Source organism: Chlamydotis macqueenii, chromosome 13, assembly GCF_036417535.1.
Source record: "Chlamydotis macqueenii isolate bChlMac1 chromosome 13, bChlMac1.mat, whole genome shotgun sequence".
NCBI classification, from domain to species: Eukaryota; Metazoa; Chordata; class Aves; order Otidiformes; family Otididae; genus Chlamydotis; species Chlamydotis macqueenii.
In genome coordinates, this window is record NC_141568.1 from 1,462,343 (window position 1) to 1,486,055 (window position 23,713).

The window sequence follows — 23,713 nt, forward strand, 5'->3', positions numbered from 1 at the left end:
GCTCTGCTCCGGCTTCAGCGAAGACAAACTTGCACTCATTTAATGACAAAGGGCAAGGAAGGCTGAACAGGTCCAAACTTCAGCGCAGATGATCACTGAGCTGAGCCTGGGTGGGCTCAGTGACTGCAACAAGCAGCGTTTCAGGTCTGTAGGGCAGCTGGGCTCTCGCCGCGATGCTCCCAGCCAAAAGACGCAAGCCTCAATGTGACAAAACCGTACTGAACTCTGAGGACTGGTTATTTACAGACACGCCACGTAGCTGGAGTTGACGTGATTCCTATTCCTCCCTTCCCGCTGTGCCTCAAAGGCAACCAGATGATGAAGCACCAGGAAGGCTGGGGGTCCTCGCTGGTGCCAACACAAAGCGACGCCAGGAAGGAGATTCGGGAGGTTCTGCCCTACGTGCAGCCAGCAACTGCCATGGCTGCACTGCGACTCCTGCGTGGGCGGCCCAGGCTGCGCTGCGTACGCGGAAGCGAGTGCCGTCCTCTCTGTGCGCGCGAGAGATGACCTTGGGAAAGGTGGCTGCAGTCGCTGCCCTTGCGCTGGCGATACGCTCCTTTGGGAGTAAGCCAATATTCTGAGAAGACAGATTTAACCTGATCCAGGCTTGGCCTCGCTGGGCTGTGCTCCAGCCATGACATCACTCGGTAATGCCACGTGTATTTACTACTGAGGAAAGGTGCTGGATTGGGCTCTGAAATCCCTGGTTTATCTCCTGAGCAGGTTAGGAACAGGAAGCAGCATTAGCAGCCCCATCCCTGTATCTTTCAGGCCAAGAGAAATCTGTTTCCACAGGCAACACAGCTCTCAGCTCTGCTACGTCTGAAAACTCGCATCTCCTGTTTTCATGCACAGTCTTGCCCCTCCTTGCTCGTGGCCCCCCCCCAGGAAGCTCCCTGCAGGACGCCACCAGCCCCCCCAGCTTAGCTCTGACTCCAACTCAGCACTTTGCAAACTGAGGGAAGCGATACCTGGAATCGGGTGGCCACCGCGCCATCCACAGACTTCACATCAATAATGAATCAAAGGATTAAATGTAGAGCAGAAGCTGCTAGAAGGTAAATTCAGACTTTTATTTACAAGGTGAAAAATGGCTGTGTTACTCACCTGGCAGTGCACGCCAGGACTCCTCTGTGGCAGGACAAAAATGCACAGCTCGGCGCCGGCTAGGAGGCCGCAGCATCCTTCGGCAGCGTGCACTTCTGTCACGTACCAGATGGTTTTTTTTTAGATTACGTCTTTGCAGATGACAAGTCAAGGTCAAGGGATAGATGCTCCCCTTCAGCACAGCAAGGCCAAGTATCCAGGAAAGCCCTAGGCTCAGGAACAAAGGACATCCTTAAGAGACCACACGCCTGTCCCTCAAGCACAGTGAAACTCCTCAGCAGGGAAAGATCTGTTCAGCAGATAGCCAGTCCAAAACCATCCCACCTATTCCTCCTGGAACAGCTTGGGATCACTGCAAGTCCCAGTGCTTCCTGCTGCCACTGCCAGACCCACTTCTCTACCTGCTTCTCTCGGAGCGTGTGGGAGAGCACTTACACTGCTCCTCTGGGGGGAAGGAAGGCGCCCCGGCCCCACGGCGAGGCAGCCAAAAGGCTTAAGGCATGGCTGGGGCACAGCGCTGGGGTAGAAGCTTTCACCTTTGAGCCACCTCTAAGGACAGGTAGGTGACAGATGGCTACAGGCAGGGGATCCCAGGGAATCAGCCGTACAGCAGCAGCGACTGAACCGTCTGCCAGTTAGGGCAGAAATCGCTAGAGAAGCAAAACGAACGCAGGCAAGATGGAGCAACGTGGACAGAGTGACATGGGTACCTCTCAGCTTGGCTTGCAGGGGTAGAGCGGGAGGAGCGAAATAGCTTGTTTGTGACTCAAAGGCCATGAATGAGCAGATTGCTCCATGGGAACGCGCTCCCTGGAGAGCCGCTGAAGCGTGCCGAGCTCAGGAGAAGCCCAGGAATCCATCTGTGTGCGGGAGGCGGCTGAAGTCATCTCCAGACCCCGCAAACCGGAGGAGGTCAGCAAGCTCCGAGCGAGCAACTGTCACTCCACACCCCTGAAATCCATAAGCAGCCTAGAAACCTAAAGCCTGTCATTAGGAATCAAAAACAGTAATTAGACCAGGACTGTCATTAGTTCACGCCTACGACATCAATATGAGGGATTTACCCAGCAGCAGGGGACCACTACCCTCAGAAAGCATCCTCCTCCGGGGATGCGGGAGGCCTAAAGCTCAACGGACTTCCTGGCGGCACGGGCATAAGGTCCTGCGGGGAGCCACGTAAATACACTTACTATGGACAAGAGCAGCTCAGAGGGATCCAAAAATACTGCTGCCAGTGCGGGCCAAGGGCACGGCGTGCCACGAGAGCTGAATCACCTCCTGGTTCGCTGGCTGTCCCGGGCCCCAGTGTGTGGGCCCGGTGCTTTGCTGGGACTCGGCTGATTACACAGTGGGCCGCACTGAGGAGTCAAACCTTCAGAAGAATGCTGATTTTGGTAGGAGCGAGCTGTTGCATTAATTTAGCCTTATTATTTAATCACATCTCATAGAGCTGTGAGCAACCACCTCGTCGTAAAGCAGGTGGAAGCCCAGTCTTTTATTTCTTAATGGCATCACAGGCCGAAGGGCTTGTTTAAGTTGGAGTTGTCCTTTAACAACAACAACAAAATACAAGGATGGCTTGAAAGTAGTTTTGTCTAAGAAAAATGAGATCGTGTGCAGAGTGCTGCAGTACCAAGAGCATCAGCTGTACTCCTTGCTGGCTTTCCAAATGGCTGCCTTTCTAAACGGCTGCTCTGCTTGCCAAAACCATCTCTCTTCAAAATGTTAATAGATGACATTAATTAAAACATGCGCCAAGCTTAAAGTAAAGGTTCTTCTAATCCAAGTTCTTCCAAAGTTTTATTCTCTTGGCCTCTGCGATGCTGGCACTTGACTGGTGACACAGGATTTACCCTGATGTGTGACTGTAGTAGTCATAAACCACGCACTGTCTCATCTATTAAAAATAGATTCCCATCTTTACATCCTGATAGGAGCTGAATCAGCAGGGAACTGCACCCCCATGGACACAGACCAGGTATTTTTGCCCTGACAAAAAGGTTCCTTCCGTCACGAGACAGTTGCTGTAGAGCTGCAGGGGAGCTCAGCTGAAGTAGGGAGACGACCGCGGTTCCCCACAGGTTGCCAACGCAGGTGAGCAGCTGACACGACGCCATGTCCCGAGTTAGGCGGGAAAAGAGTAACAGAGCAAGGACCAAAGGGTCACAGAGCTCTTTCCCCAAGGCTGGCGTCCTTTCAGTTTGCTGTGACAGACAGAAATAGGGCTGAAAGCACGTTCCCCAAGTGGCCCAATTTCTTTGCCCTCACACAATGTTCTCTTTCCTCCTCAGCACCGGAGTATTTGGTTTATTTCAGGATGTGAGAGTTCACAAATTTAGTGAAAGATAAAGGCGCTCAACAATTAACTATACATTTGTTGTGTGTTTTTTTCCCCTCTTAAGTACTGCAATTAAGTTGCAAGTAGCAAAAGCCATCCCAGGGTAACAAACCCAAGCAGATTAAACATCCTCATCACAGAAGTCTCACCTAGAAAAAAAGAGCAGAACAATCCCCAGCTGAAACCATCCCCGCCACGCTCCCGCTGTTAGCTTTCTTTCACCTAGTACTTTTAGCGTCCCTCCCTGAAATAGCTGATAGTCCATGCTGTTGTGTTCCAATAGAAAAAGGTCAGGATGACACAGAAAGGATTTAACTTCCTCCTCAGCGCTGGATCTTTGACCTGGATGACATTCAAGGAAGCAGTTACAGCCAGCTATATTTAGGAAATGAAAAAACATATTTCCCCTCTCATCTCCTCACTCAGAGGCACCAGAGAGGCAAAAACACTTATCTGCAGTGTTTTCAGTGAAGCACGACAAAAAGCTTAATGGAAGGGAGGACAAAAAACCCCAACAACCTTTCTTGTGACTGGTTTAGTAGGTCTTACGGAGGAAGAAGATGGGTAGAGATAAAAAGACAAAGCCTAAGTAGAACACAGGACCAGCTTAACAGGCTCAGAGTAAATCTCCCTCATGCTGTTATTTAACAGTGAAGTCGGACACGTGCTCCTGAGCCACTCCTGCAGCACCGCCCAGCCCAGCAACGACATTTTTCTTCCTGGGGGACTCCTGGCACCCTCAGCGCATGAGAACAATCCATAAGGCTGCCAAACGTGCGAGTCGAAGTGGAATTCCAAATGCCAAAAAAGCAATCACAGTTATGGGCCACGCTCCTGGAAGAGGGGGGTTAATAAACCAGAACAATTACCGATGAGGTCACCGGTAAAAATTGTGGGAGAGTTGCTGCCTCAGGGGTTCCCAATCCTCAGCAACCAAAACAAAACACAGTGACACAGCTGTGCGGGCGGCTGCCACCCACACCAGGGCACCTCGGCCACCCGGTCCGGGCGGGGAGCCACGCGCGTGGCCCCATTTCGGACTTGTTGTGAAGATCTGCTCCATAAACAGGATTCTTCCCTGGGGGACGCCGCAGCATGGGGTTTACCTCAGTGACATTCAGGGGCTCTGGCACTGGATGCGTGGTACAAATTACAGATATACAACAAGCATTCCCTGCAGAAGGGTCAGGCATGGGCAACCGTGTTTGAGTAACAGGATCTGCCAGTGCTTTTGGAGTTACCTTGGTGCTGGAGAGCACAAACAAACAGCAGGAGGTACCCCCGCCTCGCCGGGCTTGAGGCACCGCCGCAGCCAGACAGGACAGGCACCGGCGGTGCTGTCGCAAGTACAGGAACCGAGCCATCGCGCGGCTGCGTGCCTGCACGGCGCGCTCAAGCACGCCTGCACTTACTTCTGCCGCTTCCACGGGCCCATCCGGCGAGAACGACCATCCGCCAAGGGTCTGGCTGTTCGGGAGACACCCTGTCAGTAAAAACAGCACAAAAGCTTCTTGGTATTATGCAATCAGCGCTTGAAACGAGAGAGGAAAAGGATCAGAGGAAAAAAACCAGGCGCAACCAGCACAGCCTGGTCAGCAGGAAGCGACCGGGCCCGGGGCCGAGAGGGAGCGCAGCCCGTTTCGACGTGCGCTCGCCCAGCGCAGGCGGCCCGGGCCTGGCGGAGAAGCTGTAACGACGGAATTCAGCCCCGAAAACACAGAGTGACTCGGGGCGCGGCGTGCGGGCAACGCCGAGGGCCACGGCACCGGCACCGGCCCCGGGCCCGCAGGGAGCCCCGGTTCGCGGCGCCTCGCACAAGCACGGGGCGCCACCTGGGGACGCCGCCCTTCAGGGGACGGGAGCGCTTCGCCCGCGGGGCTCCCCCGGGGAGGGCGGCGCCGGCCAGCGGCCCTTCCGACGGCCCCGCCGGGGCGGGGGGCACGGGACGAGGCCCGCGGTGGGCACAGGCCCGGCGGGCGGCACGACGGCGGGCAGCCCCGTCCCGCTCCCGGCGGCGGCGCGGTGCCCCCGCACGTACCTGCGGGGCCGAGGGGAGCGGGAGCGGGGCCCGGGGCTGGGGCGGCGGCGGGGCCAAGCCGGCCCCTCCCCCGCGGGCCCGCCCCGCTGCTCGGCGGTACGCACGCAAGCCCCGCCCCGGAAGCGCCGCCGCGCTCGTGACCTCTAGAGAGCCCGCCAATGGGCGGCCACGCCGCCAGGACACGTCGGCCAATGGCGGCCGCTTCCCCCCTGGGCCCCGCCTCCCCGCTCCCGTCGGCCCTCGCGCGCAGCGGGGATGGGAGGGGGGGGGGCGCTGCGGCGCTGCGTTTCGCCCCCCCCCCCCGCCCCGCTCCCCGCGCTGACGTCGCAGCGGCGCTTGGCCGCGTTCCGCCAATGGGGCGCGCCGACGCGGCGGGCCAATCAGCGGTGGCGTCTCAGCGGCGGCCGATCGGGCGGGCGGCAGCGCTGCGAGCCGAGGCCGAGGCCGAGCGCGGCGGGGCCATGGAGCGCGCGGCCGGGAGGCGCCGCCGCCACTGCCCGCGCCCCCTCCGTTAGCCCCGCGCCCCCCGCCCCTGCAGCGCCGCCGCCGCCGCCCTCTCAGCGGCCCCTTCTTCCCCCCCCCCCCCCCGCCGCCCCCTCCTCTATGCGGCGGGGCCGGCGGAGCCGCAGGCCTCGCTCCCCCGCGAGGCTGCCCTCGGCCTGCTGAGCCCGGAGCGCCGGTAAGGGGCGGCGGGGGGTCGGGGAGCGGGGCCTGGAGAGGGGCCCAGGCGGGGTGGAGAGCAGCCGGGGTGGCGGTGAGGGCCGAGGGGCTGAGAGAGGGAGCACTGGGAATGGTGTGGGGGGTACCGGGGCTGGTGGGGTGGGGGGGAGAGGGGAGAACGGGGTGAAGTCGGGGGAGAAAGCGACGCACCCGAGGGTGAGAGAAGGGGGAGTGATTTTGGGGGGGGTGGTGAAGGAGATTAGGGGGTGTTTGGAGTGAGCAGGGGCTGTTGGGGGGCTCCGGGGGGAGAGGAGGGAGCTGAGGAAGTGGGGGGCTGGAAGGGGAGAGGGGCTGGTGCGGGGGAGGGAAGGGGCTGCAGGGAGCCGGGGGGGTTGTTGGGGTGAGGAGGGGTTGGGGGGAGCTGCAGAGAGAGCTCGGGGGCTGGGAGATATTTAGGGGTGCGGGGGCTGTAGGGTGTGTTACGGGGTTGGAGGAACAGGGGGCCCTGGGCTGAGGCCGTGGTTCATCCGCCCTGGGGTTTTTGTGGGGGGGACACGAGGGCGTGCAGGGGTGCGGGAGGGGGGCGTGCATTTTGGGGTGAGCGCTGTGCTAGGAGGAACAATACCAAAAGTTGTCTGAAATGGTAATTTCCGTTTCCCATTTCATCATCCCTGGGTAGGCGTTAGCCCTGCGTGTGTGTGCGCAGAGGATGGAGCTGAACCGAGCTGCCGCCAGCCAGCCTGGCTGATCCGCGTTTATTTATTTATTTTCTAGTTTAATCTTTAAATTGCTTGGTATTTTTCTCCTTGGAGAAGCCTTTGTGTGCTGGGGAGGGGCTGCTCGACACCTTTGCCCCTTAGCAAAGAGGAGGGGGAGGAAAAAAAAAAAGAATCCCAACCCAAAACAGCTGCACTTCTGCAGTCCAGAATTAACCTCCCCCAGTCCGGTAGATTGATTGCACGTTTAGAAAGGCAAATCGCCGCGCTCCCCCACCCCTCGCCTCGCAAGGAGCCGGGATGAGCTGAGCCCTCCGTGCCCTCTGCCCTTTCCCAGAGAGAGCAGCTGTCCTGCGAGGGGCTGTGCGTGCGGACTGAGAATCGGCCTCTTCATTGAGGCACAAGAGTCGGTGTGTTTACGGATTGGCTTCTACTCTAAGCTCCGAGATCTGTTTTGATATCCAGTTGCAGGAAAGGGTTCCTCCCCCCGCCTGGTTTTGTACACAAAGTACTCTCTTACCACTGGGGACATGGCCCTATAGGCAGAGAACAAATTCCAGGCAGCTCTGGAAGCAAAATTCCCTCCTGAGATCGCTTCTGGAATTGGGTATAGACCGGTTTGTGGTGTTTTTTTTTTTTTCCCCCTCTGTGTAGGCAGAGATATTTAGCTGAAAACATCTTGTGAATGTAACGCTTTGTAGTGGCTGTGTGCTTTGTTGAAATGCTGAAACTTGTTTAAATGTAAGGAACCTGGAGTTAAATGTATTTTTCCTTTTTTTCTGGTTTGCTCATAAAATAGAACGTTTTTATATAATCACGCCAATTATTTCCTTTTTCTGGGGGGAAAAAACCACTCCATGGAGTCGTGGAGAGGGAAAAGGAGATTAACTCTCGCATGCTTTCAAATGGCATTGATACATTCTTTTGTGCGCGCTCTACCAGGAACTAAATATTTGACTTGATTAACTTAAAAAGTTGGCGTTTTTACAAAATGGACTTACTGGCAGATTAAAGGTGCGTACTGGAGCGCTTTTCAGTGATTGTGGTGGCGTGGTAGAAGCGTTTAAAATGCTACGTGGAGCCAGACCTACACTGGCTTCTCTGTCTCGGCAGGGAAACTCTTAGGCACCCTGTTTCGTTACGCCTGTGAAATGTCGCCGTGAAGCCGCGTGACCTGTTTTCTTTCCGTGGGAAGCGCTCCGTCAGTGGAGGACCTCGCTCTGAGGGGGGGTCTGTCCCCGCGCGGGTGCGCGCTCGGGGCTCTGGCTGAGCCGCTTCTACAGCGCAGTTACCCTCGCGGCCTTCCTGCGTCTGTCCCCAAGGCAGAGCCTTGTCTGCGCTGCCATGTCCGTCTTGGCGCCTGCTCTTGCTTAGGTATGTCTGACGTTTGTGGAGCTCAGCTTTTTTTTTTTATGCAGAGATGCTCTGGGTCTCTTTGGTTCTAGGAGAACTTGTCCGTCCTAAAGGAGGTAGCGCAGGAAGGCGTAAAACTTGCCAGGGCACATCCTGTCTGTGTCCTGCCTGGCAAAGGGCGCTCTGGGCTCCGGAGGGGCTTGCTGTGAACCCGTGTTGTTAGGCTAGCTGGGACTTGCATCAGCACCAGGCTTGTCTGAGTACGTGCGAAGGGTTTGGTTTGCGAAATTCACGGCAGGCTCAGCTGCCCGTACAGCGAACAACACCTCGGAGTTGGCAGCACATACAAGCCCTTCAATTTCTACCCTCCAACTTGATCAGTTTCCAGCTGTTTTTTTTTTTTTTTTTTTTTTTTCTTCTATCTGTTCTAAATAGTGATTTTAGGAGCCCTGGTCATATAAGCATTAGTGGCTTTGACAGGCTGGAAACTGGAGATGTTACGTTTAGTGTTTCACAACTGGTTTTACTGTTCAGTTCTGCTTCTGCTTTCAAAAATGAACTCTTGTCCCTATCTCCATTTCATAAAACGCGTGGCTCAGGGTGAATTGATTTTTTTTTTTTTTATGTGCTGCTTTTTGGTCTTACAATGTTGTAATAGCATTTTCTGAGACTAAACGTACAGATTGTCCAATATGAATGCTGGTTTTGGATGGGGGAAGAAAAGGAAAAAGAAAAAAACCAAATCAAAACAAAAAACTCTCCAACAAAGCGCTGTGCTTCATTTCTTCCTTTGTGTGTGGCAGACAACCTGTTAAGATTATTCGAACTTCTACTTATGTTTTAATTGACTAAGTCCCCAAAAACGCTTCTAAACAGAGCCAAGCGTATTGCAGCGCCGTGCAGCGCTCTTGCACTGTGCAGCAGAGCAGACAAATGTATTTCTCTGGGGTCAGTGAAGACTAGTCGTGTTAATCAATACTGTACCGGCAGTGTTCCCTTTTCAGTAAACCAGATGGACTGCTTACAACTGGTGGTGATTATTTTAACTGTGTAATTGTAACATGGCTGCATGATGACAGCGTTTCCTGCAGATACTTCAAAGGAAGGCTCCTGACAAATGTATCTTTACAGCATTTAATCTGCACTCTTTGTCTTTATGTTGTGGCTTTTGGACATATGTTTGAAGTACTAAGATTTATTTATTTATTTTTTTTTTAACCTCCTGCTTTTCTGTACCTTAAAAGAAGGCAATACCCTGTAATATTGAAGTGTCTCAAGTGTGGGAATAAAACCAGGATTCTGGGGGCTCCCGCCATGGTGTATTGGTTTTGGGGAGTTTTAGATCCACAGGGTGACTAAGGCAAAAACTAAGAGCAGCTTTTAGTTACCGTGAGGAAGCTGCACTGTTTTTTTGAAATAGCAGTTGAATCTTCCGTAAGCATGCATGTAGCTTTGTTTTTTGGGGAAAATATGTTCGGTGATGACTTGAGTCTTAACTGGGACAGTCTAATTACTTGGTGAAGAAATCCTTCTCCGAAGGAAGGAAATGCGCAGGGCCAGAGCTGGTTAATTACATTTGGGAAAATGACTGAGTGACGGCTTTCTTGCGCGGCTAGCCCCTCTTCGTCCTGCCGCGCGGAGTACTTGAATTTCAGGCTTGACAGTCTGCCTTACGGATTGAAATTCCTCCTTGGTATTAAGATTTAATGGCGGTAGGCCATAGCAAGTAGTGACAGGTACTACTGCTTTTCAGTAGGGCAAAGTCAGTAATGCCTGGAAATATTTACATGGCGGTTGTTGTTATTCTAATCGCATTTCCGTGATGAGGCTCTGGTAAAGGTGGCTTGTCTGCTGCCTCTGTCGTGAGTGAGATGCATTCCGGTTGTAAAAGGCTGTGGAGAGAAACTGGTGTCTCCATAGCAAAGATTTTAGCGTTTCGTGATAAACGCGCATATATTTTTACCCCATCTAATTTAAAACAGTCTGCACGGCACTTTACAGGAATGATTTGTATGCAGCTTTTAAATATTTTCCTTTTCCTGCGAGAGAGATTGGCGGCACGGAGCCGCTTTTTCTGCGGATGCAGAGCGCTGGGGTTCTCAGCCAAGTGTTATGTAATTTGTATGCCACTGATGCGTGGTCATAAAAAATACTCACATAAATGTTAAAGGAAAGCTTGTGTAGTCAATTATTTGAAATCACAGGCATCGTAAGCAGTATGGGCTTGTGCAGCTAGCGCTTTATTAAAGTGTGCTTGGGCAAAATGCTGTCTCTGGCATCCTGCTGTGGAGCGGGGCAGGAAGCTGTCAGCGGCCGTGGTCTGGAGGCTGTTTTTGAGTGCATTCGACTGCACCTGGAATTTTCAAACTTTCCCACGTGGGAACGGGTGTTTTCTGGTGTGTTTTCTCATGCAACTGCTGAGTATTTAAAAATCTGAATTTGTCTGAGTCTGGGTGGTGGTGCTGGCTTCATCTGTGGCTAGTTATAGGTGATGCCAATTTGTAATCCTTTACAAGTGTATAAAAAAAAAGAAGCTTAAATGCTAATAGCAGTGAAAAAATCTGTTCGGCGTGTAGCGTGTGTGAAGAAAGCAGGCACACATTGCTCTGTGTAGTCTCCGTCAGCTGAGCTGAGGGCTTTTAAAAATCTGTTCTAATTTTTATGCTGTATGTGGAATGGCTAATCCCATAAAAGCCTCGCACCTTTTGACAGATGAAACGCTGCTGTTCTTAACTTATTTGAGCAAAATATTTTTATAGACGGTATTAGCTCCGCGGCTCCAAGGGTAATGCAGTCCTTACATGAGAAAGATCTTGCTTTGATCTGACAGCTTTCAAGATCCATTTCCAATCGCTGAGTTCCATTAACTCTGTTTATAATGGTGCCCTCAGACTTTTTTCTGTTTATGTGACTCTTTAGGGTGTTAACATTTCTGCGTATATGAGTTCTGTTTCATAAACTGAAGGAGTAATTGGGGTCAGAAAAGGAAATAATCTTGTTAGAAGGTGCAGTTAATTATATCAGGTATTTTGGGCTCCGGAATTCTTCCTCTCGATTCTTTAATGTTTTCCCCAAACTGTAGGATGTAGAGAAATGATCGAATCGCCACCGAAATAGGACAGTGGGGCAGGGTGATGTCTGTACAATTAATTCTGGGAGCGTGAAACGAGTGCAACTGCAGGTTTGCTGGCTGAGGGTTGTGGAGGGGAGGCCTTCCTGGTGAGCAGCCTCTTCCCTCTCCTGCCTCGTCACAGCCGTCAGTGCGATCTGCGTGGTCCTGTGTCCGTCAGGCGCGGTGCGGGAGCCCTGAAGCTCGGGCAGATGGTGGGTGCCGGCTGTCAGCGGGACAGCCTCCCCCCTCCCTCCACGCCAGCTCTCTTTGGGCACCGCCAGCGTCTTGCCAGACCTTCCCTATGAGAAACCATCCTGGCTTTTCCTGCCCCTTTCAGTTTTGGTAGTGAAAAGACGTGAGCTGCCAAAGAGGATTTCCGAAACCCGTCTCTCTTCTGGTTAATCTTCATTTTCTTGGTTTCATCATGTGAATAAGCTGTTCTCCTCGTCACGGTGTAGCTGCTGTGAACAGAGGCTGAAATTGCAGGCTGCGAAGGCCGAGGAGCTGAGAGACGTTACCCCAAAGTAAACACCCAGCGTGCAGTAGTCCTCAGTGTCGTGGGTAGCAACGACAGAGAGTGAATTAGCTGTTGCAGCCAGAAGAAAGCGATGTTTTTTTTCTAGGTCAGGGTTGAAGGCACTGTCAGGGTGGTGATGTGAAGCATACATTACTGTCTGCATTGTCCCTGCCATATGGATGTGTGCAGGACTGCCCTTGGCATTCGTGCATTGAATTATTTATCCTCTAAAAATCTGTAGGCAGCCTTTCTTCCTCTGTCTCTTAAGAAAACCAAACTTATCCAATGAGTATTTTAAAAATAAATCTTCCACTGTAAATCGTCGCGGTGGCAGGAGCAAACTATTGATTGTGTGTTGTGTTTGTGCTAGTAAACCAAAGGTTTCAGCATTCAGTATTTTGTGGGAACGTTAAAATACTAATTGTGCTGTTAAGCGCAAGAGTATCCAAGCTCAGTTCATATGTGAGTGACATGCATGCCTGTTTCTTCTTTAGCATCAGAATTTACAGACTTTGAAAATGGAAAGGGTAGAAAACTTTTTAGGATGCGTAAAAGCAGCTTTGTCTCGGCTGCGTCCTGGGGGAACTGGTGGTGTTCTCCAACACGAACGGTGAGAAAGCATCTGCTTTCCTCTCCTGTTGTATTGAATTTGCTCTGAGAAAAATGCTAAGGTGGTCCTTGTTGTAGGCTTCAGGCCCTCGGCTGAGGTCGTTGGTGCCTGCAGGGTGTCGCGGTGGGGCGGTTAGATGGCTGTGGGTGAGCAGGGGCGGAAGGGGAAGCAAACACTGAAGGAAGCTGGCTCTGTAATTTTTTTTTAAGAGACTGCCAGCTTTGCAGTATAGAAAGAGTCTAAAATAATTTACCTTTAGAGCAGCATAAAGCTGCTCAAATTGTGTCTCGGGCATGGCAAAGGAGGGAGATGTTACCCTCTAAAAAATTCACCACAATCCAGAGGCAGCCTGTCCCTGGAGGCTTGGCAGCCTGTGCAGCAAGAGGCTGAAGAGAGCTGGGCTTTCAAAGTACTGTGCTGCTCTGAGTATCTTGGTGTGAAATGAAAGTACATGTAATTAGGAACTCCTAAAAAAATACATTAAATAGCTTTAAAGGAAAATAAGGTGAATGGAAACTTCATTACTAGGTATAAAATGCTTAACTGCAGTTCATGGTGCGTCTTCATTTTAAATAAAGCACACATGAAAGTGCTCCCCTCCCCCTGAGCACAGAGCATTATCAGCTTATCTGGGCAGGAGTTCAGAGCCATAAAAACTATATCCTGCTTACACCTTCCAGCCTATCCTATGACCTGCTCTGTGTAAACAAGTTGTACCAGGAGCTCCAAGTTACTAGTAAGTAGCTGGGTTTTCTGCAGGCCGGTTAGGTCCAGGAGGAGCCAGGATAAAGTTCCAAGACGTTCTCCTGGGAATGGTCTCCTGATAGCTGCCTTCCAGAGGGAGGAGGTAACAGATCTGATAGCCTGCCGGCTGTGGCGGTGACCGTGTCCTGTGAAAAGCAGTAATCTTAGCAGTAATCTTTTGGGTAGACTTTACACTTTCGGTCTGGTGTTTTCCACGTTCTGCACGATGATGGCTGTTGCAGATTGTGAAATGTCAGCGTTGTCGTAACAACACACACCGCTTGCTGCGCCGACTGCCGTTCTGCCGTTGCGTCAGGCATGGGATGGACTGGAGATGTGAGCCTATTTATAAAGTACCGCTATAGCGATATCTTTAGCTAGATGGGTGGGATTAGCCCTGCCGATGCTGGGAAGAGATAGAGGTGGATGGGGGGAAACAAACATCCTGCTCGTGGCTGTGCTGTCGTTGTTTAAATACCACTGGGCGAGCTGGTGCTCTAGTTACAGCGTTTGGCTGCTTCCCATAGCTAGCGGTCTCCTTGGTTTCATCTTGCTAGGCACAGGCAGATGCGTTTATCCGAACCGGCCTGGGAGTCTGTAATGAGCAAGCCTGGGCACTCCTGTGTGTAAAACCTCACCTTTCTGAGCAGTCCGAGGGCTGAATGCGCTGGCCGCATTTGACAGTGAAAACCTGCACTCTGTGAACGTTGACCATTGACTCATGCGTTTTTTTTCTTCTACAAGCTTAGAAAGGGCATGTGAGAGAGGGGTAGGTTTGAAAATTAGGATTGCTGATAACTGCAGTATCTTCTCTAGTGTCCTTCCTTGCTGTAGCCTGCCTCTTGGCACGCGCCGGGGTGCTGCGTGATGACCGTCCGGTCTCTGATCTGTTCAACGCTCTCCATTTTGCCAGCCGCCCAGAAGGCTTCTGGCTTTCTGACCGGGGTCTGAGGTGCCCTGTGCTACTCAGAGCTGTTCTCTGTTGTGGCTGATGGTGGCGAATTATATCGCCTTCCCCTGTGATCAGCGCTGGTGCCAGGGTGTTAAACTTGTTCTGTGGTGAGAGCTGAACTGCCTTTGAGTTAGCCCTCATCCAGGGGAGAAGAGACTGGATGAGAAGTCAACTTTGTGGCTTTTTCCTGGTGTGCTGAGTAGTGCTCCTTAGTTAGAAAGCTACAGGTTGTAGTCTTAAAATGCTGAATTTGCTTCTGCAGTCTGTTCTGTCTGCTAGCTTCCCGTACTTCACCCACCGTAGTATTTCTTCTCCTTTCTGTCTGTCCCTCCCCCTTCCCAGGAGCCTCATCTGATGGAGGTTCTGCTCAGCTCTCTGCTCTCGTCTTGGTCCTCCTCATCCAGAATTCTTGTCTCTAATTTTAGCCTCTCTGCCTTTTGATGTTCCCTCCCGTCTGTTCCTGCCTTTCTCCTTCCCTCTGAGATCATCCTGCCTCTTCATCTCCCTCTCGAGATCTGGGCCTTGTTTTTGCACGGTGGGAGGAAAGGGCCTGAAAATGGAGTGAAGCTGCAGTAGTGCTGAGAGGTGAAGGATCTGAGGGCCTGGAGGCTTCTGCCAGGCATGAGGGTGTGGGGTGCTGGCAGCTTGGGCCTGCTGCTGTGCTTATCACTGCTGGCTCGTTGCCTCTTCTGCGTCGCCATCACCACCTCTTGTCTCTGGTTAGATCAACCCTTTGCCTCTGCCTTACGGATCCATCCTGTACTTGAGCGATGGGGCTCTTTTCCACGACAACACCAGTAACAGTTGTAGGCAGAATTTACTGTTATGGAGCAGGTAATGGAGATCTGCGGCGATCCTTCTGATGGTGTCTTCTGAGTTGCTATCTTGTCCCTCCGGTGCTGGAACACCTGATGCAGCTTGCAGCAGAGGAGGGTGCACGGGAGGTCCGCTGGCAGCGTTGCGTCCCTGGTAGTGCCTAGCAGGCTGGCTTTGCCCTGGACCCCCTGCTGTTTGCTAGGGCTGGAAAGCTGCAAGCTGCATGGCTTTCTTTAGCATTTTACTTCATGTTAGCGTGTATTTGCTTACATTTGCAGAGAAAATGACTTTGCTAATGTGGATGCATTTTGACACAGTAAGCCAGTTCTCCGCAGAAGGATGGAAGCAGGGTGCCTGACCTATAGCTCTGGCATCCGGAAGGTAGCCTGGCCCGGTGGGGTTCATCTGCTTCACGACCAGTGGGGCCGGTGTGCGTACGCGTAATCTGCTTTGTGCCCGGAATAGAAATACTTGCTGTTGCAGACACGCAGCCTGTGGTTTTAGAAGTTCTTTTGTGAAAACAACATTCAACCGCTCCACTGCTGCAGCAAGAAGCTTCAGCAGAAACGCAATCCTAGCAATTAGTGGAGGTTTTAAAGGAACCTAGCAACTGCTACTGTAGTGTATTTGATTTGCAGATTGTATTTTTTTTTTTTTTTTAAGTCTAGGATTTGTAGCTGTTTCCTTTGCGTTGTATGGAGATTGTCTGCATGTCACGGTAGAGAGAGGGGTGGAGGGAGTCATGGTTGTGCTGAGATCAGTGACTAAATTAGTTGAAATGATAACGGTAACGCTGCTGTGGGCTCTGCAGCAAGTGATCCTCGGGGAAAGCGGAGCATGACTGGAATATATTTGGTGGTATGCGAATTTCGTGTTTGTGGGTAACCCGAGCTCACCTGTAAAGAGTTTTGTTACCCAGATACTTTCTGACCTAACTTGCTTTTGTCAACAGTCACAGCAGATGATTAACGAGTGATGCCTTCCATGAGTGTGGTTATGTACAATGTTAATACGCTGCATTTTTTCAGAGCAGCTTTATAACGTGTGCAGGGCTTTAAGTCGAACTTCAAAGAAGGTAGTTTGCTTTATGGTTGAACCTATGAGCAGTTTTATGTGCAGGGTGGAGTGAACTTGTGGAGAATATTGCAGTTTTCCCACTGTCATAAAAAGTTATGATCCTCATGATTCAAGTATTGTTCTGTAGGTGGAGGCAAGAGGCAGATGCAGAGGTCAGTGGGAGCGTGTACGGAGTAAGTTCAGATCTGCCAGCGGAGTGAATGCCGTCTTCTGTGTTCCCAGTTCACTGAGATGGGTTCAAAAAGTGCCTTGTGCTCTTTCTGGGTCTTCCTAAGAAACCTGCACCTGTGTTACTTGCGGAACAGGCAGACCATTTCCATGGGAAAGGAACTTGGCAGCGGGAACCGTGAAACGCGGCTGAGAGGGGTGCTTTTTTCCGATGCAGTATTTTAAACTGTTCTTAAAACGTGGCGCTTCAGAGTGGAAAAGAGACTGTAAGTCAGTTTATAACCTACTTTCTTTGGGCTTTTCTTTGGGGTATGAGCCAAGTGAGTTAAAAAAATAAGTGGCTGCCTCTTGAACGAGCCTCATTCCAATTAACTTTGTGCTTCAGAAGATGTTTAAAAACTGAGATACATTCCGTAAAAAAAAAAAAAGGCTGTTTAGGCTAAGTGGTCGTGGTAGGAGAGTAGGATAACCTTTTAAAGCCTCAATTGTGGGTCGGTCGGACAACGCGTTCTCATTGACCGCTTTTTAAACCATGGGGAGGTAGAAGGCTCTCCTGGTTGTAGAGTCAACGCTGCGACTTCTGAGGTATGAAACACTTTTCAGTGTTGAGTAAGTAAGTTAGAGCTGGTTAAAATAAGTCACTATTCCAGTTTCAGTCAGATCTCTAAATATTCTGAGTGACTTAGCCTCTGAGTTTAAAACATTTTCTCCTGGGGTGAGGAGGTATAAATGTGCTCTTTGTTTGCAGCCAGGAAAATTAAAGGATCACAACATTCAAAAACGTACATGTTAGATCTTCTGAAAAACTGTTTCTTAAAGAGTAGATACTGTAGCTAAATGTGCAAATACCTTTTGTTAAGGTGGTTTGTTTTCCATTTTGTTAGCTTGAAGAATTCTATGCAGAATACATTAAAAGTTGAAAAAAATCCTTATCTTTAGATGATCCATTAGCCGTTATAGCCTGCTTTTTATTTATTTTTCTAAACACATGTGTGAATGTAAACATTTTATCTAGAATGCCCTTGCAAATGTTCCTGCATTAACATATATTGTCATGGAGAATAATTTTCATTTAACTGTAATTTGCTTTATATTTTCCTGCCTGGTTGCCATGGAAACAGAGTCCGATGTGGCAGTGACTACTCACAGGAGCTAGGTTATGCATTGCCTTTATAATGGACCTCTGTTAATCATGCTGCAGTTCTCGCTGAAGGAACCATGATTCTTTGCAGAAGGCACTTTATTTATATAAACTGTAAGATGCCTGTGGTACCTCTGCTTAATATTCAGAGTTACCAAGGGTGCTTTTCTGTTCTGCAGAAGTTTTGTCGTCGGAACTGTCTGTATATTATGAGGATTGTGGAATTGATGTGTGCTTGCTTAAATTTAATGTCAGTTAGACTTCATTTTCAATTTTTGTTTCATTTGCTGTAGTAGCCTAACTAGTAATGCCGTTTCCTGTGGTTCGGTTTAAGCTCTTAAACGTTTGAAACACAGCGGTGAAACATTTGTTATCCTTATCTGTGCAGGAAAAGTTGACTTGCTTTTCACAATAATGCGTCTGTGTCTTTATGGAGGTGGTTGCAGCTGGACAAACACCTCTCTTCCACCTCAAGCTTTGCAACTAAGAACAGTGAGCTTTGTCTCACAGAGTGATACCAAAGCGTTTAACCACTCTTATAAGGAAAAAAAAAATGTTTTCTTTTGGCTAAGAGCGGGTAGAAAGGGGGTGAGGGTGGGTTTTAGTCACGTTTGTTGCCTGTCTGTGGGTTTTGGGTCTGTTCTGAACCTCTCGGTTTTGGCTGCCTTGTGCACGTCAGCCTCATGCCACGGCTGCTGTTCTTCTGCACAGAGCCCACGTTTCCCTTTGATTTACTTCCACTCAAGAACCCCCAGGCTCCAAAAATGCAGATGTGAGCGTTACATATGGCCACTGCAGCTGGCGGGAGGGAGCTGAAGACGGTGGGGCCGTCTGAAGGCAGAGGTGATTTGGGGTGTTAGACGCTACCCCTGCGTTACAGTACGCTGCAGTACACTGCGCAGTGGTGGGCTTTGCCCTCGTCTGGGTGGGGCTGGGGACCGCAGTGGATCCTGTCAGCTTGTAGGAGCAGGTGCTTTCGTGTCTTTACTGTGACTTTGGGGTAAAGTACAGTGTGATCTCCAGTTGTGCCTGGCATTTTAGGATGCCCTGAGAAAACAGGAGGGTGCTGATCTCTGCCTTTGTCCATGGCTTGTTGAAGCCTTGGAAAGACTCGCTTTCCAGCTACCGAGATAAGAATCGTGATGGGATGGGTTCAAACTGAACTGTCAGTTAGCAAATGATTCATTTTTGCTTAACAGGATGAGCTAAAGGAGTGAAAATCAACCTCTTTTATCTGTGTATTTTCACAGCAGAAACCTTAAATTGTCACTTAGCGGTGTGCGTTTCACTTGCCTCCCGAGTCAAACTCTTCAACAGGAATTTTTAGTTTGGGTTTGGGTCTCAAAGAAAGTGTGTATGTTGGCCCTTTCTTTCCTGCTCTCCGCGGTTAGACGCTGATTGTCGGTTACGTAAGTCCGGATTACTCCAGCACGTGGATGCTTTCAGATGCATATGGTCTCACAGTTATTTCTTGGTACTTTACAGAAAGAATTGAGTAACGTTTTGTTCTGTAATGCAGTATTAAGAAAGCGAGCATTTTTTTTTCTGCAATGGCGTATAAACAAGTGGTGATAACATCCTACTGAAAGCATTTGGAGGATGTAGGGCTAAGGAGGGGAGGCAGGGCTGAATTCAGCTTTATTTTTCTTATACCTACACACCCTATTTTAGTATAATTTTGCTTGCCTTCCATGAAAGCTGTGAGCTGTTACAAATGAACCGGTTTTGAGGTGTACAAGCACAGTGTGTGCTGTGGGTATGGAGTAGCCGTGTTGACAGATGTTGCTCACCTCTGTCTCCCTTTGCGTGTTTCTGTATCTTTCACTGTACGGTGTCGGTGCTCTTTTGCTGTTTAGAAGAGGCAGATGTGATTCACAGTCAAAGGCCAATCTAATTTAAACAAAAATCTGAGAAATGGCTTGGTTGTAGTCAGGACTTTTGGGCCTCCTGTAGACTTTTTGCATTTTCCCTTATTTTTTTTTTTTTTTTCCTCCCCTGCCTGTTGTCACATAAATCCTCAAAATTGACCATTAATTTGTCTTCTTTAGTGACACATTTGGGATACCGAAATGGAGCTCTTCAAAGGGGTAGGTAATGCATTCTGACAATGACAGTGTCTCTGAGCTGTCAGGTGGGACAGTCAGACTGGCAATTTATGAAATGGTGAACACTTACTCTCTGTAATTTATGGGTTTATCTGGATTTCATTCCATTTGGCTTTACTTCAGCTACCCAAAAATCAGGTGATCCATATAAAATGCTTTATAATTTGAAAGTAGTTTATTTGAGAGTTAGGTACTAAAATAAGTAATAGCATAAGAAAATGTTAGGAAGCAATTTTCTGAGCTGGTGTAGGTGTTTCCGGATACCATGGGAGCAGCCCGGTATGGGTCTGAAGGTGGAGGTGTGTGGAGGCTGTTCAGCCTGTGGTTCAGGTTGGGAGATGTCGTTGTATTGATGGAGCAGAGCCGGGCGATCTGCTTAACGCTGAAACAAACCAACCCCCCTGCGCGTGACCCCATGGTCCGAGTGTGAATGGGTGCGTGTGACGGCTGACTTGGACACAGCTTGTTCTGTGACTTCGTCCCAGGTCTGAGGCAGCTGTCTGAGCAAACCGTGGCGGTGTTTATTTCCGAAGGTGTGGTCCTGAAGGCTTGCTGGATGACTTGCAACGTGAGCACAGTTGTAGGTATAAACTAAAGCGTGTGGTGATTAAGTTACCTTTGTGGACTCACTGAACAGACTCCTTTACCTGATAATTGGGTTAAACATTTATTCTTTAGCAAGAGAAGGGCAGAGTGGCTTTGGTGACTGATGGAGTATTTGAGACTTTCTGGAGCTTCGCTTTGAGAATATTTTAAGGTTCACTGACTTGCACTTGGGTTTGCTCTGACGGCTAAGACGTTACCTTATCAGAAGTCATGAAATAATGTTAATTACAGATAAAACATTGGAAAGCTGAGCTGTCATTCTACTGCCTCCTTCTCTTGGACACTTGGGTTGACCTCAGGCCACTTTGCATCCTATGTTGTGCCTTGGAGTCAGCGTTGAATTTGGCTCCATTAGTTGTGCTAGGGATCTGGAAGAGAGGAGTGCTTTCTAACACAGCCTGGACATGGTGCTCGTACCAAGAAAATGGTGCAAATTGGGATGGTGTGTGGGGCGGTGGAGAGTTCAGAGGAGCTGCCTTGTGTGCAGTCGTGGGAAGAGGGATTTCTCCAGGGAGTGGGTGAATTGTTTCCTTCTGCTCTGAACAGCCTCTTAATGAACGGCCCTCTCCAGGGTGTAGAGAGATTAACCTCCCACAGCTAGCTTCAACCTGGGAGACTTCCACCATATTGCTGCCTTCAAGTGCTTGTGTCTAAAAATACATCCGTGCTGCTGCACGAGGGCTCGAGGCACCTTAATCCTTTTTGCTTTAGGAGGGAGGCTTGTGTTGCTAGATGAACTACTGCATAAATTGTGTTTCTGCTGTGCAGTATTACCATTTTTCTTCTTCTAACAGAAAAATGTGGTGGAAATAATTGTTCTGATTGGAATTCCCTCTCTGACAACAATAGCAGAAATGGGGTGGGGTTGTTTGAAAATGTTTAGTGATGAAAAGTTTTGGAGGAGCAAGCTCTCCCAAGCCGCACAGGCTTCACCACGTGATTCCCCTTTACTGTTTAGTCTTCTGCCGAAGCGGCGTCGGTCTGCAACTGGCTGTTGGAATAGTTCTGACCACTTCTGTCTCTTCTGAGCACAACTGTTTAAGAGTGCTTTGTCTGTATCGGGTCTCGCCCTGCTACGTTCTCTCATTCAGCTGTGTTCATTTGGTTGTAATTTAGTGCTTCTTTTTCTTCAGATGAGGAAGAATGAAAGCCTACCAGGCTAACACCTCTACTTGGAGTTATTGCTACCTCCATGTGTAATGATTCGTCTTGGGGGCAGACAGCTCGCTGCCCTCAATACCTCCTTGTAGTTCCAGACAAACTCAGATGTTGTGCTTCAGCGTTTCTGGCTGACGAAGTCACAGCAGTGATGCTTCTGTTTATTGTAAGGCTTTGTTTCTCGGTAACTCGGAGCATATTTTATGACAGCAGTAGCAGAAGGGCCAGTTTAGACACAGCACAGATAGCTGTAGGTGAGTTTACTGCCTTGTGTCGAACTTGTCGAACTTAGCTGATATTCTCGCGGCGTGTTACGACTTGAATTCTCGCTGTCTGTGCCACTGGGGAAGCTGCAGTGGGGCGTTTGAGGGCTGGGATATAAAATGACTTGCAGCAAGCATTGCGTAAGTGTGTGCAGCTTTGGTCTCAGTGCTGACTGTTTTCTTTGTGTTCCTAAGAGACACAGCTTTTACCTCTTAAGCTATTTAAGATTCAGAGTATGTGTTCCTCCTTTCATGTTTGGCTTACCTTGGCTGGTTTGGATACAGGAGCTCACCTGCTGCATCTGCTAGGCTTTATCTGCCACACCTGCCCGTGTTTTCCCCAGACGTGCTGCGGAAGCTCATCAGCAGCACGGCTCAGTCGCAAGCTACTCGGGCAACCTAAACCATGCGTAAGGAAACTTTCTTTAAAATACGGATGGCATTAGAGGGACTCGGGCTTAAAATTAGAAACTGTTTATGATGCACGGTTGTAGTTGTTTACCTTGAACCGTAATTATCTTATTTCCTGAGTTAAAAACGTCACGTCAGCTTGCTGAAGCAAGATTTGATGACAAAGGAATTGTTTTTAGCCACCAGCAGAGCAAAGAACACTTCAAATGTGTGTCTAAAGATGATTTTATATCCTGAAGTATAGCACACTCAGGGTTTTGAATTGGCTCTGGACGTTGCGTGGGCTTATGGGTAGGCCATTTGGCCGGGGATCAAGGGACTGGGTTTAATCCTAACTCTGTCCTTTTGTCCTCTGAGTGCTTCCCTCGCCACCCTCCGTGCTGTTTATTTGGACGGCGATGTGTTTGAAGGAAGGGATATGCCCTTTCAGGAGGCGTTTGTAGATTTTTCTCGGGGTGTGGTTTCATGGCACGGCCGGAGCTGGTTCACCGCTGCTGCGGGGGGGTCAGGCTCCCCCACCCTCCCTGGCGAGCGCTGCCTCTTCCCGGGGCGCAGGAGCCGGTTCAGCCCCTTCGGAGATGGGAGGCCAGCAGGCAGAGGCAGATGAGTAGGTTTTCTGCTGGGCTGGCAGGTTAAGCTGATTTACGGACAAGCTCCAGAAGTGGCCTGGGGGAGAAGGAGGGGATCCGGCAGCTGAGCGGGGGCAGAGATCTCCCTGCTCCACTTTGCTCGGCTGTAACCGGTAACTTCACCCGCGGCCCTTGAGCCCCTCCTGAGGAGATGAGGTACCGCTAACGTACGCGGGCAGACATTTGACTTCCTTATTCTATTATTTAGCAGTGCTCTCTGGCGAGTCTTTGTGGCTGAGGTGGCCTGTGCCCTCCTCGTGCCGTTTTCCAGACCTGCTGTCTGTAGCTGGGTGCGACTGCAGCAGCCTGCTGCTTCATCACCGCTGCCTGCTGCTGCCGGGAGGTTCATTTTTCAGAAGAATGGAAAATGGGAGGGGAGCAACTTCTTTAATGATGGCAACTGCTACTTAAACCTGTTCAGGGCTTATAATGGAAGGGGAAAAAATAATCAGTGGAAGCTGTAGGTGCTTTCAATTTGTGTGGTATTTTTAAAGACTCGTTTTATTCTGACCTTAACTTGCCAGGACCTAGACAATAGGGGAGAGGTGCCGTGTGTAAATCAAGGAGGCGCTTCCTTTACGGTTTCTCCTTGCTATGTAATTTGAGGTGATTGTAAGGCACTTGTCATAACTCTGGAGACTCAAGACTTGAGCACTTTTTAACAATTGCATTTTTCATATCACTTTCTGGGGATGTCCTGGGTCATCAGGCCAGGTTTGCTGCTATGACAGGTAACGGTGTCATCAAACCCTTGTAACGGCTGTACGTCCCTGGTTGTGAGCCTGTGAGCAAGTCCTGCGTATTCCTAAGAAAAAGAAACCTGTGTCTGAGATGTTGAAGTCTCCAGTTGCAGTGTTGGTGTGGCTACACGTAATTTTCTCGGCTGAGGAGGTTGTATACCGCTGCTTGGAGCGAGTGATCGTGCGCTCCTTGGATAAGTTTGCTCTGTTTTTTTCCTCTCTGAGAGAGACTACGTGTGTGTTCGTGAAGGCTGAGCGATCGCTTCCTTGGCTCTCCCTTGGCTAATTAGTGTGTGTTAAAATGGGATGCCTGCATCCTTTTCACAAATCAGCTTTCGGAGAGGAAAGGAAAGAGTTCAGTTATTAATAGTAACCTGTATCCAATTTGCCACTGAATTGCATGGTTGCAAATATTTGAGACTGTAAAGGTGACAAATGTGTCTGTCGCT

At 50.0% G+C, this 23,713-nt stretch overlaps 2 protein-coding genes across 7 annotated transcripts in view; one reads left to right on the top strand and one right to left on the bottom strand.

Annotated features, from left to right (window-relative positions):
* The window catches only part of SPG7 (SPG7 matrix AAA peptidase subunit, paraplegin), a 40,343-nt gene extending 34,819 nt beyond the window's left edge, over positions 1-5,524 (bottom strand). The window contains exons 1-5 of one of the 4 annotated variants that reach the window (XM_086757802.1): positions 5,487-5,516; positions 4,861-4,931; positions 3,968-4,282; positions 1,821-3,790; positions 1,111-1,317 (exon numbers count right to left, since the gene is read on the bottom strand). The gene's annotated coding sequence lies outside the window, so the exon portion shown is untranslated. Of the gene's footprint in view, positions 1-1,110; positions 1,323-1,820; positions 4,283-4,860; positions 4,932-5,486 lie in introns of all 4 variants that reach the window. The other 3 variants (XM_086757801.1, XM_086757800.1, XM_086757803.1) reach the window with 3 other exon arrangements.
* A 488-nt stretch (positions 5,525-6,012) lies between these two features.
* Positions 6,013-23,713, top strand: part of ANKRD11 (ankyrin repeat domain 11) — a 141,256-nt gene continuing 123,555 nt past the window's right edge. The window contains exon 1 of one of the 3 annotated variants that reach the window (XM_086757922.1): positions 6,013-6,165. The gene's annotated coding sequence lies outside the window, so the exon portion shown is untranslated. Of the gene's footprint in view, positions 6,166-8,043; positions 8,237-23,713 lie in introns of those variants that run through there. The other 2 variants (XM_086757924.1, XM_086757923.1) reach the window with 2 other exon arrangements.